The sequence below is a fragment of the Achroia grisella genome, unplaced genomic scaffold, assembly GCF_030625045.1.
Source record: "Achroia grisella isolate CSIRO2021 unplaced genomic scaffold, CSIRO_AGI_Agris_v1 utg2183, whole genome shotgun sequence".
Lineage (NCBI taxonomy): Eukaryota > Metazoa > Arthropoda > Insecta > Lepidoptera > Pyralidae > Achroia > Achroia grisella.
Genome location: NW_026712719.1, coordinates 1299714 through 1316485, shown reverse-complemented (window position 1 = coordinate 1316485; position 16772 = coordinate 1299714). Strand labels below are relative to the sequence as shown.

The window sequence follows — 16772 nt, the reverse complement described above, 5'->3', positions numbered from 1 at the left end:
CTGGTGTTTTGAGTAGTCATGCTCATTAAAATGTCCAGACTTGTGGCGGCGTGGTGGGCCGGGTCACTGGGCTCCATAAAATATGGTCGAATGCAGTGATGGCTGGCTCATCCGTCATACTCGTGAACGGGTGCTGCTTGTAGGGACTGGTCTGCTCTAATCACTATGACTGATTTCCTCTTATTAATTGTTTAACCAGTTGGTTATATATTCAATATTTTTTCTATTTGATTATTTAATTGAATTAGTGCTAATTGGTAGTTTGTATTCACACACTTAAACTTAAAAATGTAAAGTAATAATAAAATTATTTAAAAGAGCAACACGCAAGTTTCTTGCTCGTTCTTCTTGTGATGAGACATCTTTCCGAATGAGGGGTAGATTAAAAAAACTGTGATGACTATTCAAAAGTGCTTCAACGTAAGTTTATTTGAATAAATGATTTTCTACTCTATTCTATTCTAAAAAAAACTACAAATTAAGTGCAATCCTAGACGTATAATTAAAACTAGATTTTTTTTTCAAAACAAAATTGAGGCTAGCGGTAAAGTTAAAAAGATACATATAGTCCCTTGAAACTTCGAGCATCCTGTTTACATCGGGGCTTGAAAAACAACATCTTATTCATCATATACACTTAAACCTACATTGTAACGTGTATACTCTGTAGTAAACTTCGGAGCGACTTGTATATAACAGGAAAGGGTGTACAAATAGTTTCCGGGGAGGACTACAAAAAAATAAAGTTGCAACCACCAATTTCCTAGCCTACATTCCGCTCAGCTTTATATCAAAGGTACATACGCTTATTTTAATTCACTCCACGCTCCCTTCACGAGCAAGTGTCCTTTACCTAACCCAACTCCAAACTTCAAAAGCCCGCCGTATTCTTAAACCACTATAACTCTACCGTTCCCCAACGAATACACTACTCTTATCACAAAGCCGTAGAGTTTGAATTTCCTTGGCAAAACCGCAGCGGTGAGATATGTAAGTTTTCACGCGCATGCGCTAAAGCGTGGCGGCCATTTTCAGGGAAACTAACACAAATATAATGTAACCGTACATGTTCAGACAAGTATCAAATTGTACGGAGGATGCGGATGTGCGGAGGCACGTGTGCGAGTTTGACAACACGCTGCGCCTGTGTGTGTGGGATGCTGTATAAAGCCTGTTTCAGATTGGTACTAGTTAATGTTACTATTGCTTATTCGGTAAATCAAATTACATGATCTGATGGCGGACATTTTGGCAGACAGTTTAAACTTATTAACACTGTCAATGAAAGATATTAAGTAGATGTTTAATGCACTCGATTTCTTTTAAATAGTCATAGGTTCAATCCTCATACAATACATATTTACATTTGTAATATTATGTATATCTATTTGTATTATCCTGGATGCTATTCTATGCATATATATATATATAACAATATATATGTCAGTCAGTACCAATTGCTTACAACCAATAGTTATGCTCCGTTTTGATTGGATTTTGTACAAGAATTTAGGAATTCTCCACAGATATTTTTTACATTTATAAATTGCTAGCTATATGTCCCGGCTTTGTATAGGTGGACATGTAATATACACATAAACCTTCCTCTTGAATCACTCTTTCTATTACAAAAAAAACTCCATTAAAATCCGTTGCGTAGTTTAAAAGATCTAAGCGAACAGACAGCGGAAATGACTACATTTTATATTATTTTTTATACCATGTAAAGAAGAAATAATTTATACATGTTTATTTAGAAGAAATTCTCAAATAGATGACATTATAAATCTTGCATTCATTGAACATGAATTGAGTATTTCACTTCTTTTCGAATGAGCAGTATATTGAAAAAAAATGTGATGACAATTCAAAAGTGCTTTAACATAAATTTATTTGAATAAACGGTTTTCTATTCTATTCTGTTCTGTTCCATTCTATTCCATTCTATTCCATTTTATTCCATTCTATTCCATTCTATTCCATTCTATTCCATTCTATTCCAATCTATTCTATTCTCTGAGCCTACTTATATCCCAAAAATATAAATAAGTAACTTTATATACTAAACGTAAATCCAATAGAGTATTTTATTTGTATTTAACAAACATACGAATAAATTAATAATCTAATCTTGACTTTACACCCTAAAGGGGCGTCCGCATCAAGATTAAATGGCCAACAGCAAATTTCATTCTAACGCACAATGTCCCAACAAATTGTCGAAAACAAGGGCGTGATGTTAAAACATTTACACAATTTATTATTCCAAGTTCCTCTGGACGAGTCCCAATATTCGACCTGACCTGGCTGAGAACAGCACAGATTTAGTAAGCCTCGCACCGCCGTCGCGTGCGGGTGTGCCTCGCGTTCAACCTCGCGTTGTCTCCATCCCTGTCACACCAACCCCAAGTGCTGCCCGTGCGAAAGGAACGCTAGTGAAAAACGTAAAACTAGGTACGTAGTAATTAAGGGTGACCCGCCAGTTGCAGGGTTCAAGCCTTTCGAGTGCACTTTATTTAATAAAATTCTAGTTACTATTTCAACCCGGTTTTGTTTATGTGGTGGTTACATTTGACAGAAATGAGAGGTTATGATCATATACCAGCTGATGTAACTTACCGTTTGTTAGTTGTTTGGATAACGTCTTTGTGTGAACTAAACACGATTCTATTGTATAGATTATATCAAAATTACTATACTCTTGAACCTCTACATTTATTGTTTAATTTTAGTTATATCAATATTTATGATTAAGAGATAACTCAGAAATTCTTCCATGTCTCTGTTTATAAAAAAAAAAACTATTAAAAGATCACTTATTCCTTTTTAAAAAAAAAATATTATATCTTATACTATTTGACTTAACAAACGTTGCGTTCCAAAATCATCATTATTGGAAGTCATAAATACCAGATAATCAGTATAAAAAGTATATTTTAAGAAGAACGAAAGTAGACCTTAAGTGGACATAATTGGATTTAATATAAAAATGCGTCAAAAGTGCAATTTTGTATTTAGTACAAGGGCCAAGTTCTTAATTATAAATAGTATTGATTAATAATTGATAATATCTCAGGATAATTCACACAGCGGTATCTAGTCCCAAGCAAAGCAAAGCTTGTGTTATGGTCACTAGACAACTGATATAAATACATGGATGCATTTTGTTTTTGTAAATAAATACATAATGTATTATTATACATAGAAAACACCCAGAGACAAACAATCATAGTCATGAATACAAATGTTTGTACCGTACGAGGAATCGAACCCGCGACCATCGGATAGTAAAGCGGTATGCTAGACCACTGGACCATCGAGGCTGTCAAATAGTTTCATAGTTTTCAGTAGGTAATTGTTGTTACATGTAATAATAACCTCAAGACAATTCACACAGCGCCATCTAGTCCCAAGCTTAGTAGAGCTTGTTTTATAGGTGATTTCTTTTTATAAATATAGCAACACCCAGATACAGCAATCTAAATATATATAACTCAAAGGTGACTGACTGACTGACATAGTGATCTATCAACGCACAGCCCAAACCACTGGACGGATTGGGCTGAAATTTGGCATGCAGGTAGATGTTATGATGTAGGCATCCGCTAAGAAAGGATTTTGATAAATTCCACCCCTTAGGGGATAAAACAGGGGATGAAAGTTTGTATAAATCTTCATAGATTTTCGACTTATTGAACTGAAATTAAAGAATGGAGCTACTATGATGAAGACGTATATAATCGTTAGTATAAATTAAAAGAAAGGAGCTAAGAAAGGATTTTGATTAATTCTAGCTCCAAGGGGATAAAATAGGGGATGAAAGTTTGTATGAAACTTTGTCAATTTTAAATCGATCGGGCTGAGACTTTGCATTTTGCATGCATAAAGCTACTATGACGTGGGCATCCCTAAGAATGGATTTTGATAAATTCCACCACCAAGTGGATAGATTAATGCGAGCGAAGCCGTGGGCAAAATATATATAATATAATATATAATATAGAGAAGTATATATAGTTGTGAGTATGACCCTGAGGAATCTGAGGACATTCCACACATCCTACTTAAATGCCAAATGTATGCCAGAGAAAGGTATGATATAGAACAGAGGCTAAATAAAACACTAAATATAAGAAAACTGGCAGAAATAGTAGAAAATGGAACAGACACTTTCATTGAATTCGCTGTAAAAATAGCAACAAAACAATAAACAGAAATAAATAAACATATATGGAGCGCTGAAATGAATTCTAGTATATGAAAGGAACAAAACCAGTGAATGACGTAATAATAAATATAATAACTTTAATGTAAATATGGTAAATGTATACAGTAACTAACCAGTATCGTTGGCTCCCCGTAGGAAATTTACTAATAACAATATAATGTATTATGAAAAAAAAAACAGACAAAAGAGGAAAAAAAAAGAAAGAAAAATAAAATAAAAAAAAAATAAACACAAAAAAAAATAACTGCGGGAAGCCACAATGTACATTTTGCGCGGAGCAATGAAGGTGTGCAAAAAAAATATATATAAAGACAGGATTAGAAATAAAATTGCAAAAAAGGGCATGGACCTTCAGTCTATGGAAATAAGGGCGTAACTATTAAAAAAAAAAATATAGAAGTATTATCAGAAATCGTCAAATTTCAGCGTTTACACATCTGTAATCATGTACGATTTCCATCTATTCAAAATTGAACTAGAAAATCTGCAAATTGGTATAGTTAGGAAACTACACGCTATTGCCCAATTTCCATTCGATTTGGCTGCAAACGTCGACGTCACAACGACAAGGAAGCAGCGAAATACAGATAAAGCTGTTGCATTTTATTTTCTGCGTTCTCATTTTGATGACCTCGATGATCTAACGGTTTAGGATACCGCTTTACATCTAATTGTCTGGGATTCGATTCCTTGCATGTTACTAACATTTGTATTCATGAGTATCATACTCATGTTTTGTCGGTCTGGATATTTTCTATGTATATTATGTATGTATTTACAAAAAAATCTATGTATTTGTATCAGTTGTCCAGTTCCTATAGCAGAGTAGATTCCTCGCAGGGTAAACATTTGTATTCATGAGTATGATTGTTTGTATCGGTCTGGGTGTTTCCTACGTATATTATGTATGTATTCACAAAAAAAAATCTATGTATTTGTATCAGTTATCTAGTACCCATAACACAAGCTTTACTTGAGTCTAGATGGCGCTGTGTGAATTGTCCTGAGATTTATAATTATTATTATATTTTTATGATTCATTTTGTTATCAAATAATAATATCACGTTTTCTATCTTTGATCATTACATTTCACACTAGTTCACACTTCCAATTCACACTTCTCTAATCACATTATTCGTCGCTGTCTTTTAATGTCACACCTCATCTCTAGTAAATTGTTATATAATACATCAATGTTTTGGGGTGTTATGTTCAGAATTACTGACTCGTAATTTGTTTTGTTTTCTTTTGCCGCTAACTCTGTTATGTTTATATATGTATAACAATTGGTCATTTTGTAAACACACAAAAGAAGGTGAACTACTAAAATATACTCGAAAAATGCTGGTTTTTGGTTACTAAAACCGCAAAGTGTAATAAATAAAATTGGAGTGTCTGTTGGTAATATAGAAATAACCGTTTTTTACTACATGTATATGAATATACCAAAATTACATTTTTTACCATTTTTGTCTGTCTGTCTGTTCCGGCTAATCTCTGAAAAGGCTGGACCGATTTTGATAGGATTTTCTATATCGTATCGGCTCAGAAATAGCATTACTGGAAAGTGATTCCACAATATTGTGCTCATATCCCATCTGTTTTGATGTAACTTTACAGTAATATATATAACTAGCTACTCGCCTCGGATTCGGCCGCGTGTACATGTATTATACATAAAAACCTTCCTCTCGAATCACTCTATCTATTAAAAAAACCGCTTCAAAATCCGTTGTATGGTTTTAAAGGTGAAAGCATATATAGCATATACGGACAGAGAGCGACAGCGAGTTTGTTTTATATTATGTAATGATAATAGATCCGCTATTTTGAGTTTTTGGGGGTAAGATGCAATGAAGGATGGTTTGGTAATCTAAATATATATAACTCAAAGGTGACTGACATAGTGATCTATCAACGCACAGCCCAAACCACTGGACGGATCGGGCTGAAATTTGGCACACAGGTAGATGTTATGACATAGACATCCGCTAAGAAAGGATTTTGTTTAATTCTACCCCAAGGGGATAAAATAGGGGATGAAAGTTTGTATGAAACTTTGTCAATTTTAAACCGATCGGGCTGAGACTTTGCATGCATAAAGCTACTACGACGTAGGCATTCCCTAAGAAAGGATTTTGATAAATTCGACCCCTAAGGGGATAGATTATCGCGAGCGAATCCGCGGACAAAAGCTAGTATTATCGTAAACTTCGTGTTTTCATCATTTAGACACCCATACAATCCCCCGATCCATTACATTGATTGTAATGTAATTGTTATATTTTACTTCTTATTTTTTATGAATTTGATGAAACATTGTATGAAACTTTGTCAATTTTAAACCGATCGGGCTGAGACTTTGCATGCATAAAGCTACTATGACGTAGGCATCCCCTAAGAAAGGATTTTGATAAATTCCACCCCTAAGGGATAAATTAACGCGAGCGAAGCCGCGGGAAAAAGCTAGTTCTATTTACATATGCCGTAACTGTCTCGTCATTTGTCGCCATAAATCTTTCACGGTGTCCACAAGTGATTAACCCACATGCAGCCGCATCTTAACCACGGTGCCGTATATTTTTATTATCCGCGGACAGGTCACGTCCTGACTCCGCGACCCTTCTCATTTTGACTTGCGAATTATACTGCCAATTGCTACGGATTATATGCGAGACCTTCGCAAATGGTCTATGAAAGGCTACGTATGGTTTTTTCATAGTTGTAAATTTAAATTTCCGTCTTAATTTAGAAGATCAAATATCTTTGTTTACATTTTGACAGTCTATCATTTGTAATATACATCATCTCAACCGACAACATAGTGTCGGTCCCAGCAACACTTCTAGTTCTTTGAATATAGAAAATGGTTTTACTTCTGATGGCCGCTGGTTCCAAGCATTTGTATTGATGTATCAATATGAGAGTTTTCTATTCAAATTCAAATTAAAAATATCTTTATTCATGTAGGTCTATTACAGACTCTTATTTTATGTCAAATCTACCGTCAGTTCGGAATGCTTTCGAGATGAGAAGAACTGACAAGAAATTCAGCTCGTATTCCAAATTCAAAATATTTATTCATGTAGGTCTATTACAGACTCTTATGATATGTCAAATTTACCGTCAGTTCGGAATGATTTCGAGATGAGAAGAACTGACAAGAAACTCAGCTCGTATTCCAAATTCAAAATATTTATTCATGTAGGTCTATTACAGACTCTTATGATATGTCAAATTTACCGTCAGTTCGGTATGATTTCGAGATGAGAAGAACTGACAAGAAATCCAGCCCGTATATTATTTACGTATTTAACAAAATATCTATGTATATATATCAGTAGTCTAGTACCCATAATACAAGCTCTCCTTACCATGAGACATCTAGTCTCATGGTGGCGCTGTGTTAATTGTCCAGGGTTATTTATTTAAGTAAAAAATCATTTATTAGTTAATTAGTTAATATTAATTAGTTAGTTAGTTTTTTGTATTAATACTTTTTCTCTACCGTCCAGTTCAGAACACAGATTCAATTGAGAACAACTGGCAAGAAACTCAATTGAATTTCTTTTTTTTTAAGCCAGTTGACTTTGTATAAGTATACAAAGTCAACTGGCTTAAAAAAAAATGTATGTGTGTATATTAAAAATTAAATGAAAATCCCGTGCAAGTATAATCATTAGCATATATATTTGTATTGTAAGTAAATGTTTTGTGAGTAATAGCGATTCTTTAATAAATACTATTTAACAGATGTTTTTTAATTTATTTAAGTTTGGATGTTTGTTACTCTTTCACGCAAAAACTACTGTACGGTTTTTGATGAAACCTTACAGTAATATAGCTTATACATGAAAATGTTAATTAATCCTTGACGGGAGTTTTTTGGTAGATGACTAATGTAATAAGGAATAACTTGGGCTACTTTTATTTTAGAAAAATAAAGTTAAATTCCACGCAGACGAAGTCGCGGGTACAGCTAGTTATTAATATAGTAAATTACGTTTTGAAGCGAATAGTATTTTATGACTCTTGATTTTTATATGTATTTTTTAAACAACATGTTGTTATCTGATTGAACAGAGATTAAGTGCGTAGCGGTTTCTATGTTGATTGTCGCATGCCTAATCCTTGTTGTTAATTAAATATAAGTAAATCAAGTAGTAATTTTTTGCGAAATATTGGTACAGTACTATAATTAATACTATGTCCATTGATTATTTACCATACAGGCATATAATTACGTGAAGGTGTTTGTGTTACTTAAATATTCTTGGACACTGTAAAAATTAAAGTGACAGCCAATTCTTTAGTTTGCGTTTGAATAACGTATGAGACCCACAGTTCTTTATTCTCTTGGAAGATTGTTGTACACTTTGATATGCCATACAGTATACATTTCTCTTATGTACGTCTAATCGACACATTGGTGTGTATAGTTATCAATCTCGTTATAAGTAAATCAATATTTATTTAAAAGAGCAACACACAAGTTTCTTGCTCATTCTTCTTGTGACGAGCCGGCATTCCGAATGAGCGGTAGAATAAAAAAACTTGGCTATTCAAAAGTTTATTTGAATAAAGATTATTTCTATTTCTAGAATAATATATAGGCTATAAATTTCATGCGAGTAAAAACGTAGGCATCGTTTCTAGTATATGTATGTGAGATATGGAATATCACTATTCTATTACCTAGAATGTATGTAACAAATAGTAAAGGAAAATAACCTCGGGAACTATTCAAATTAAAGCCACAGTCCTGAGAGATTTCGGATCAGTTAATTCAGTACGTCATTAACACACAACACGAGCGCCTCCTGCAAATTGTTACTATACTATTTGAAGGACGGAATTCCGACAACCCAATTTATATATATAATCCTACAACTGTATGTATTTATATATACACTGGCTACTTGTCTCGGCTTCGCACGGGTGTATGTGTATTATACATATAAACCTTCCTCTTGAAACACTCAATTTAAAAAAAAAACCGCTTCAATATCCGTTGCGTAGTTTTAAAGATTTAAGCATACATAGGAACTGACAGATAGCGACAGCGACTTTATTTTATACTATGTAACTGGCTACTCACCCCGGCTTCGCACGGGTATTATACATATAAATATTCCTCTTGAAACACTCAATTTAAAAAAAAAACACGTTAAAATCCGTTGCGTAGTTTTAAAGATTTATGCATATATAGGGACATACAGACAGCAACAGTGATTTTATTTTATACTATGTAACTGTCTACTCACCCCGGCTTCGCACGGGTATACGTATATTATACATATAAACCTTCCTCTTGAAACACTCTATTTTCTAAAAAAAAAACCACTTCAAAATCCGTAGCGTAGTTTTAAAGATTTAAGCATATATAGGGACGGACAGACAGCGACAGCGACTTTGTTTTATATATATAAATACATACTGTTATTACATATAAATTTTATTTTTAGATACCCCGGCTTCGCACGATACGTATATTACACATATAAATCATCCTCTTGAATCATTCTATTTAAAAAAATAAAACAACACTTCAAAATCCGTTAAATAGTTTTAAAGATTTAAGCATACATCGGAACGGACAGACAGCGACAGCGACTTTATTTTATACTATGTAACTGGCTACTCACCGCGGTTTTTTAATAGATAGAGTGATTCAAGACGAAGGTTTATATATATTATACATGTGCGACGCCGGGGCGAGTAGCTAGTATCTTTATACAAATCAACCTCAATTAAACGAAGATCGCCTTTGTTATTTATCCCGGGATCTCCTATTACGTTTGCATAATTGATTCCAAACTCAGGTGTACGTCTTCATAATTGAAAATGGACTCTATTGTAGCGTGATACAGTCACGTATCACGTGTCATAGGCTAGAGAAATAATGGAAGATTGACAAGAAAAAAGAAATGTTTCAAACTGCAGCGCGGATTTATATATGTAGTCTAGACGTGGTGGTCGTTGAACTCGCTCTTCAGTTACAAAGTGGAGATGGAATCATGAAGATAAATGTGACGACATTTTTTTTTTATTATACCATTTGCTCTCGCGACTTTGTCCGCAATTTAACTTTATTTTTCTAGAATAAGAGTGACCTCAGTTACTACTTATTATATCAGCTACCTGCGAAAAAAAGTCCCGTCAAAATCGGTCCAGCCAATTAAGAGATTAGCCAGAATAGGCAGACAGACAGCCAGACAAAAATTGTAAAATTTGTTATTTTTGTGTATGTACCGTATTTATTCATATGCATGTAATAAAAAACGGTTACTTCAATATTACAAACAGACACTCCAATTCTATTTATATGTATAGATAACTGTAAATGTAAAAATCATACATAATCAACTACAAAACAAGGTCTAGTGTCGCTACGTCAGTTTCGTAGACTGTCTACGAGCGACAAACTTTATAAAAACATGGCGTAGCACATTCGTTGTAACAGCTACGTCGGTGCTACGAAATTTATTTGTAGAATAAAAACAATGTAAAATCCTTACTCCTTACTAATATTATAAATGCGAAAGTAACTCTGTCATTCTGTCTCACTTTCACGTCGAAACTACTGAACCGATTTAAATGAATTTTGGTACAAAGATAGTCTAGACCCTGAGAAAGGATATAGGCTACTTTTTAATGAGAAAAAAGGGTTGTAAGGGATTAAAAGGGGGGATGAAAGGTCGTATAGAAGAATCGTTATTTTTGAAGCTAGAAGCTTGAAACTTATTTCTGAGGTTGTTGATTAAGTACTAATAAATATAACATTCAAAGTTTGTAAAAATGTCACCCTTAAGGGGGTTTTTAAAAAATGTAACCTAACTCTTTAGGTAAATAAAATTTTCCATACAAACTTCTCTAAGATTGTATGGAAAATTTTATTTACCTTTTTTAGGTGAGATTATTGAATATTTTTTCTTTGTTTGCTCGAGGCCACTATAACACGCAGACGAAGTCGCGGGCACAGCTAGTACGTTATAAAATTACTTTTTATTTTTTAATTATGTTATTTTAATTGTCTTGGAATATATATAGGATAATTTCGTATAATCTAAATTATATCATAATGGAATATATATTTAGGATTCTCTAATTTTCTCCAGTATTCCATAATATAAATTATTTATACAAACTTTAATTTCTGATTCTCTAATTCTTCTCCATATTCCATAATATAAATTATTTACACAAACTTTAAATTTCTAATTGTACGTCCCCTGGTGTTGCCGGTGCACATGGGCGGCGGTAATCACTTACCATAAGGTGAGCCGCATGCTTATTTGTCCCCTGTGTTATAAAAAAAATCAGAATAACATTAATATTAATATATAAAAAAGTATAAAATTTGCACGCCTGTATGCAGGCTGAGTACACTGGACATTATATTTAATATTGTATGCACCTATAAGCACTGTATTCTGCGAATAAATGATTTGATTTGAGTTGATTTATATATAATAGAAATAATTAACTGAACCAGAGAACATATATTGTGTGCACCTATAAGCACTGTATTTTGCGAATAAATGATTTGATTTGATTTGATTTGATTTATATATAATAGAATGAACTTTCTAACTTTTCAGAGAACATATAGTTGAGAAATGGGTATAATAGGCCCATCGTAATAAGTACTACTACAGAAATTAGTTAATACTCCAATTTCACGCATAGACAACTGCCTGATTTGAATTCTCTACGATGCTCCAACGTAGTCCCAAATGAAATCGGAAACTAGAGAAGGTCGTTGTTTGTGACAGCTCAGTTATAAAGCAATTTACATGGGCCGCAGGTAATATTAATAGGAAATTTTAGCCGACTTCAAATTTAGCCGGTTCAGTACAGCTTTACTTCCGATGGTCGCGGTTCGATTTCTGGCACGGTTTTTTATAACACAGAGGATAAACGAGCTTGCGGCTCACCTGATGGTAAGTGATTTCCGAAACACAAGCGTCAGCGTGGAATTTAAATGTATTATTCTAAAATAAAAGAATCTTTCTAAAATAAAAGTAGCCTAAGTTACTCATTATTACATCAGCTACCTGCCAAAAAAGTCCCATTAAAATCGGTCCAGCCTTTTAATAGACAACAAACAAACAGACGATAAGTAATTTCGCAACGTAGCCTGATGTACTTTAGCTAGCAGTATAATGTTATTGTGTGGAGATTTTACACTGAGAACTGATAGTAGAGCCGACTCTATTGGTGTATTTTATTCAAAACTAACTGTACACGTGACTTTATCTGCGTGGAATTTAACCTTTCCAAAATAAAAGTAGCCTAAGTTACTCCTTATTACATCAGCTACCAGTCAAAAAAAGTCCCGACAAAATTGGTCCAGCCAGTTTAGAGATTAGCCGGAATAAACATATATACTGACAAAAATTGTAAGAATTGTTATTTTGGTGTATGTACCGTATTTATATTCATATGTATGTAGTAAAAAACGGTTATTTAAATATTACAAACAGACACTCCAATTTTATTTATATGTATAGATGTAGAAAAGGAATGTGTTGTAGAAATTGACAAAGATATAGGTACAAGAAGAGGATGTTTCTTTGTAATACTAACAATAGAAACCCTTTGAGTCACTCACGCAAAAAAAATGCAAATCAATCTAGACCAGAGAGAGGTTCCCAAACTTGTTTGTGTCGTAGACCCCGTGCCATATGTTTTGTGTAGACCCCCCATTCTTACCTCGTATTGATTTTCTGTAAATTTATAACTGTAGTAAAGTTTAGTTGAAAACATCAAGATGATCGCTGTCGTAGACCCCAGGGGGTCGATATAGACCACTTTTGTGTCGTAGACCCCTTGCAGTTTGTCATATTCCCCTGGGGATCGATATAGACCACTTTTGTGTCGTAGAAGCCCTTGCAATAAATGTTTGTCATAGACCCCTATATAATCGAAATAATTAACTGACCATATATTGTGTCGTAAACCCCTTGTATTTTGTCATAGACACCTGGGGATCGATATATATAATAGACCACTTTTATGTCGTAGACCCCTTGCAGTTTGTCATAGATCCCTAGGGGTCGATATAGACCACCCAAATTTGTAGAGAAGTTTGTTTGTGACAGCTCAGTTATAAAGAATTTACATGGGCCGCAGGTATATTAATAGGAAATTTTAGCCGACTTCAACTGAACAAGAGAACATATATTGTATGAACCTATAAGCACTGTATTTTGCGAATAAATGATTTGATTTGATTTGATTTGATTTATATATAATAGACTGAACTAGAGAACATATAGTTGAGAAATGGGTATAATAGGCCCATCGTAATAAGTACTACTACAGAAATTAGTTAATACTCCAATTTCACGCATAGACAACTGCGATTTCTCTACGATGCTCCAACGAAATCGGAAACTTTTGTTTGTGACAGCTAACTTGCAGAGGATAAACGTTTGTCAAAGACCCCTTACTCCTTATTACATCAGCTATCTGCCAAAAAAGTCCCATTAAAATCGACCACTTTTGTGTCGACAAACAGACGATAAGCAGTTTGTAATAGACCCATGGGGGGTCGATATAGACCACTTTTGTGTCGTAGACCCCTTGCAGTTTGTCATATTCCCCTGGGGATCGATATAGACCACTTTTGTGTCGTAGACCCCTTGCAGTTTGTCATAGATCCCTAGGGGTCGATATAGACCACTTTTGTGTCGTAGACCCCTTGCAGTTTGTCATAGATCCCTGGGGATCGATATAGACCACTTTGAGAATCACTGGTATAGACCTTCTAAGTTAGTTTAAAAGCTGCATTAAACTGTAACTTTAGTTGTTACTGCAACTTATTTATTATTTAGTAAACGTAAAGTCAAATCTAAATCCTAATTTGTTAACAAATCAAGTTAATTCCGTCATAGACCCCTGGGGGTCGATATAGAACACTTTTGTGTCGTAGACCCCTTGCAGTTTGTCATATTTTCTGTTTTGTGTAGACCCCCATTTTTACCTAGTATTGATTTTTTGTAAATTTCTAACTATATATAGTAAAGTTTAGTTGAGAACATCAAGACCGCTGTTGTAGACCCCTTGCAGTTTGTCATAGACCCCTGGGGGTCGATATAGACCACTTTGAGAATCACTGCTCTAGTTAGTTTAAAAGCTGCATTAAACTGTAACTTTAGTTGTTACTGCAACTTATTTATTATTTAGTAAACGTAAAGTCAAATCTAAATCCTAATTTGTTAACAAAATCAAGTTGATCCCGTCATAGACCGCTGGAGGTCGATATAGAACACTTTGGGAATCACTGATCTAGACCTACGGGTAGGAAGGTTGAGTTCTATTTTGGTTGTTCTTACTTTTAATATATTTTTTTTCTATTCTTATTACAAATGTGCGTTTAACCGAAAAAAAATGAGGAAAAACTCAACTGTACAAAAAGGCTTTACGTACACGGTCTTGATGCTCGAGCGGTTCAGTACATCGCTTTACTTCTTTACGAGGATTCGAACCCGCGACCGATGGTCTTTTTATTAAAAAAACCTCAAATATTGGAAGTCGGGGCCGTTTACTAGTATAAACATATAACCACATAGTAGTAATATAGTAATCTCAGGACAATTCACACAGCGCCATCTAGACCCAAGTTAAGCTAGCTAAAACTTGTGTTATGGGTACTAGATAACTGATACATATACATAGATTTTTTTTGTAAATACATACATATTATACATAGATAACACCCAGACAGATACAAACAATCATACTCATGAATACAAATGGTTGTGTCGTGCGAGGAATCGAACTTGCGACCATCGGAAGTAAGGCGGTGGCTAAACCGCTAGACCAATGAGGTCGCCAGGATGTGATGTTGAAACTATTTTTATTTTGTATTAGCTGTTCCCGCGACTTCATCCGCGTAGAATTTAACTTTATTTTCCTAAAATAAAAGTAGCCTAAGTTACTCCTTATTACAATAGCTACCGGCCAAAAAAAGTCCCGTCAAAATCGGTCCAGCTATTTCAGAGATTAGCCGGAACAAACAGACCGACAGACAGACAGACAAAAATTATAAAAAATGTTATTTTGGTATATTTACCGTATATATTCATAAGCATGTAGTAAAAAACGATTGTTTCAATATTACAAACAGACACTCCAATTTTATTTATATGTATAGATATATATTATTTCTTAGCATAGCTGGTTTTGTAGAGACAAGGACTGGTTTTTAATATTAATTTAAATTCAAAATATCTTTATTCACGTAGGTCTATTACAGACTCTTATGATATGTCAAATCTACCGTCAGTTCGGAATGATTTCGAGATGAGAAGAACTGAAAAGAAACTCAGCTCGTGTTCTTTTCAAATAATAGTGTAACATGTTTATAATAATACACAGACATTAAAATTCAAATTTGGGAGAATAGAGTGACCACCAGCATATGCTATCGCACAGAACAAAAAAATTAATCAGTGATCGCAACCTGAACAGACCAGTCCCCACAAGCAGCACCCGTTCACGAGTATGATGGATGAGCCAGCCATCATTGCACTCAACCATATTAGAGGGAGCACATCGACCCGGCCCACCACGCCGCCACAAGTTTGAACTTTATAGCGAGCATGACTGTTTCAAGTTACTCCACTACGTCATTTATATTATTTACAGCATAAACTGTACCAATCACAGTTTTCACCCATTACAATATGTCATTACTAAATTTTGAATAAGTTTCTTTAGTGTCTATATATTTATTTATTAATAGTTTTATTGATTTTAAATATTTAAATACAATAGTAATATATGGGTATAACAAACACGAAACACTATCTATGAGATGATTTCATTATTACACAAGATAGGCAGACCGTCAGTAAATCAGCCTCCGAGGGTCGAAGGGGGCTCCCAACCGAAATTTCTGAAGTGCTCACCACTAATTAGTAGTTTGAATATTCTATTCGCTCGAGTGATTTGTGTTCGGACAGCTCTTTGTCTTGGCCCTTTACCCATATTTGTCTGCACACACATACATACACAGTACTATGCATGTTGTATAGTCGGGATATATACCGAGATTATGTTATATTCAAATTCAAAAATCATTTATTCATGTAGGATATTTTAGCCGCTTATGAACGTTAAGTTTTTACATTATATTTTTTTCCCTACCGTCCAGTTCGGTATATAGATATATAGAGTTCGCTAGTGTTGCCACGTCACTCATTTTTTATGAACATATTAGGCACATTGGTTGTGGATTAAAAGGTATAATCCATCGTATTTAAAATGAGTAGATTGTGATGAAATCAAGAACAAAGCATATTTATTTACTGGTGTATATCTACTAAATACCTATATAAGTTCAGGGTACGAAAAAAACAAATTACAATCGCATTCTTGTGAATAATTCAAACTTCTAATTAGGTCTTGATCAAATTTGTATGAAACTAAATTTGAAGTAATAGTTTTTAAATAACGAAGACCGAAGAGCTGGCAGCTACCTCGGACAAAGAGTTAGTCTAGCAATTCAAAGGGGGAACGCTGCCAGTATCAACG

At 34.1% G+C, this 16772-nt stretch overlaps 1 protein-coding gene across 1 annotated transcript in view; it reads left to right on the top strand.

Annotated features, from left to right (window-relative positions):
• Positions 1-2346: 2346 nt before the first annotated feature.
• Positions 2347-16772, top strand: part of LOC131842436 (cell adhesion molecule Dscam2-like) — a 253192-nt gene continuing 238766 nt past the window's right edge. Inside the window, exon 1 of the mRNA XM_059190968.1 lies at positions 2347-2454. The gene's annotated coding sequence lies outside the window, so the exon portion shown is untranslated. The remainder of the gene's footprint in view (positions 2455-16772) is intronic.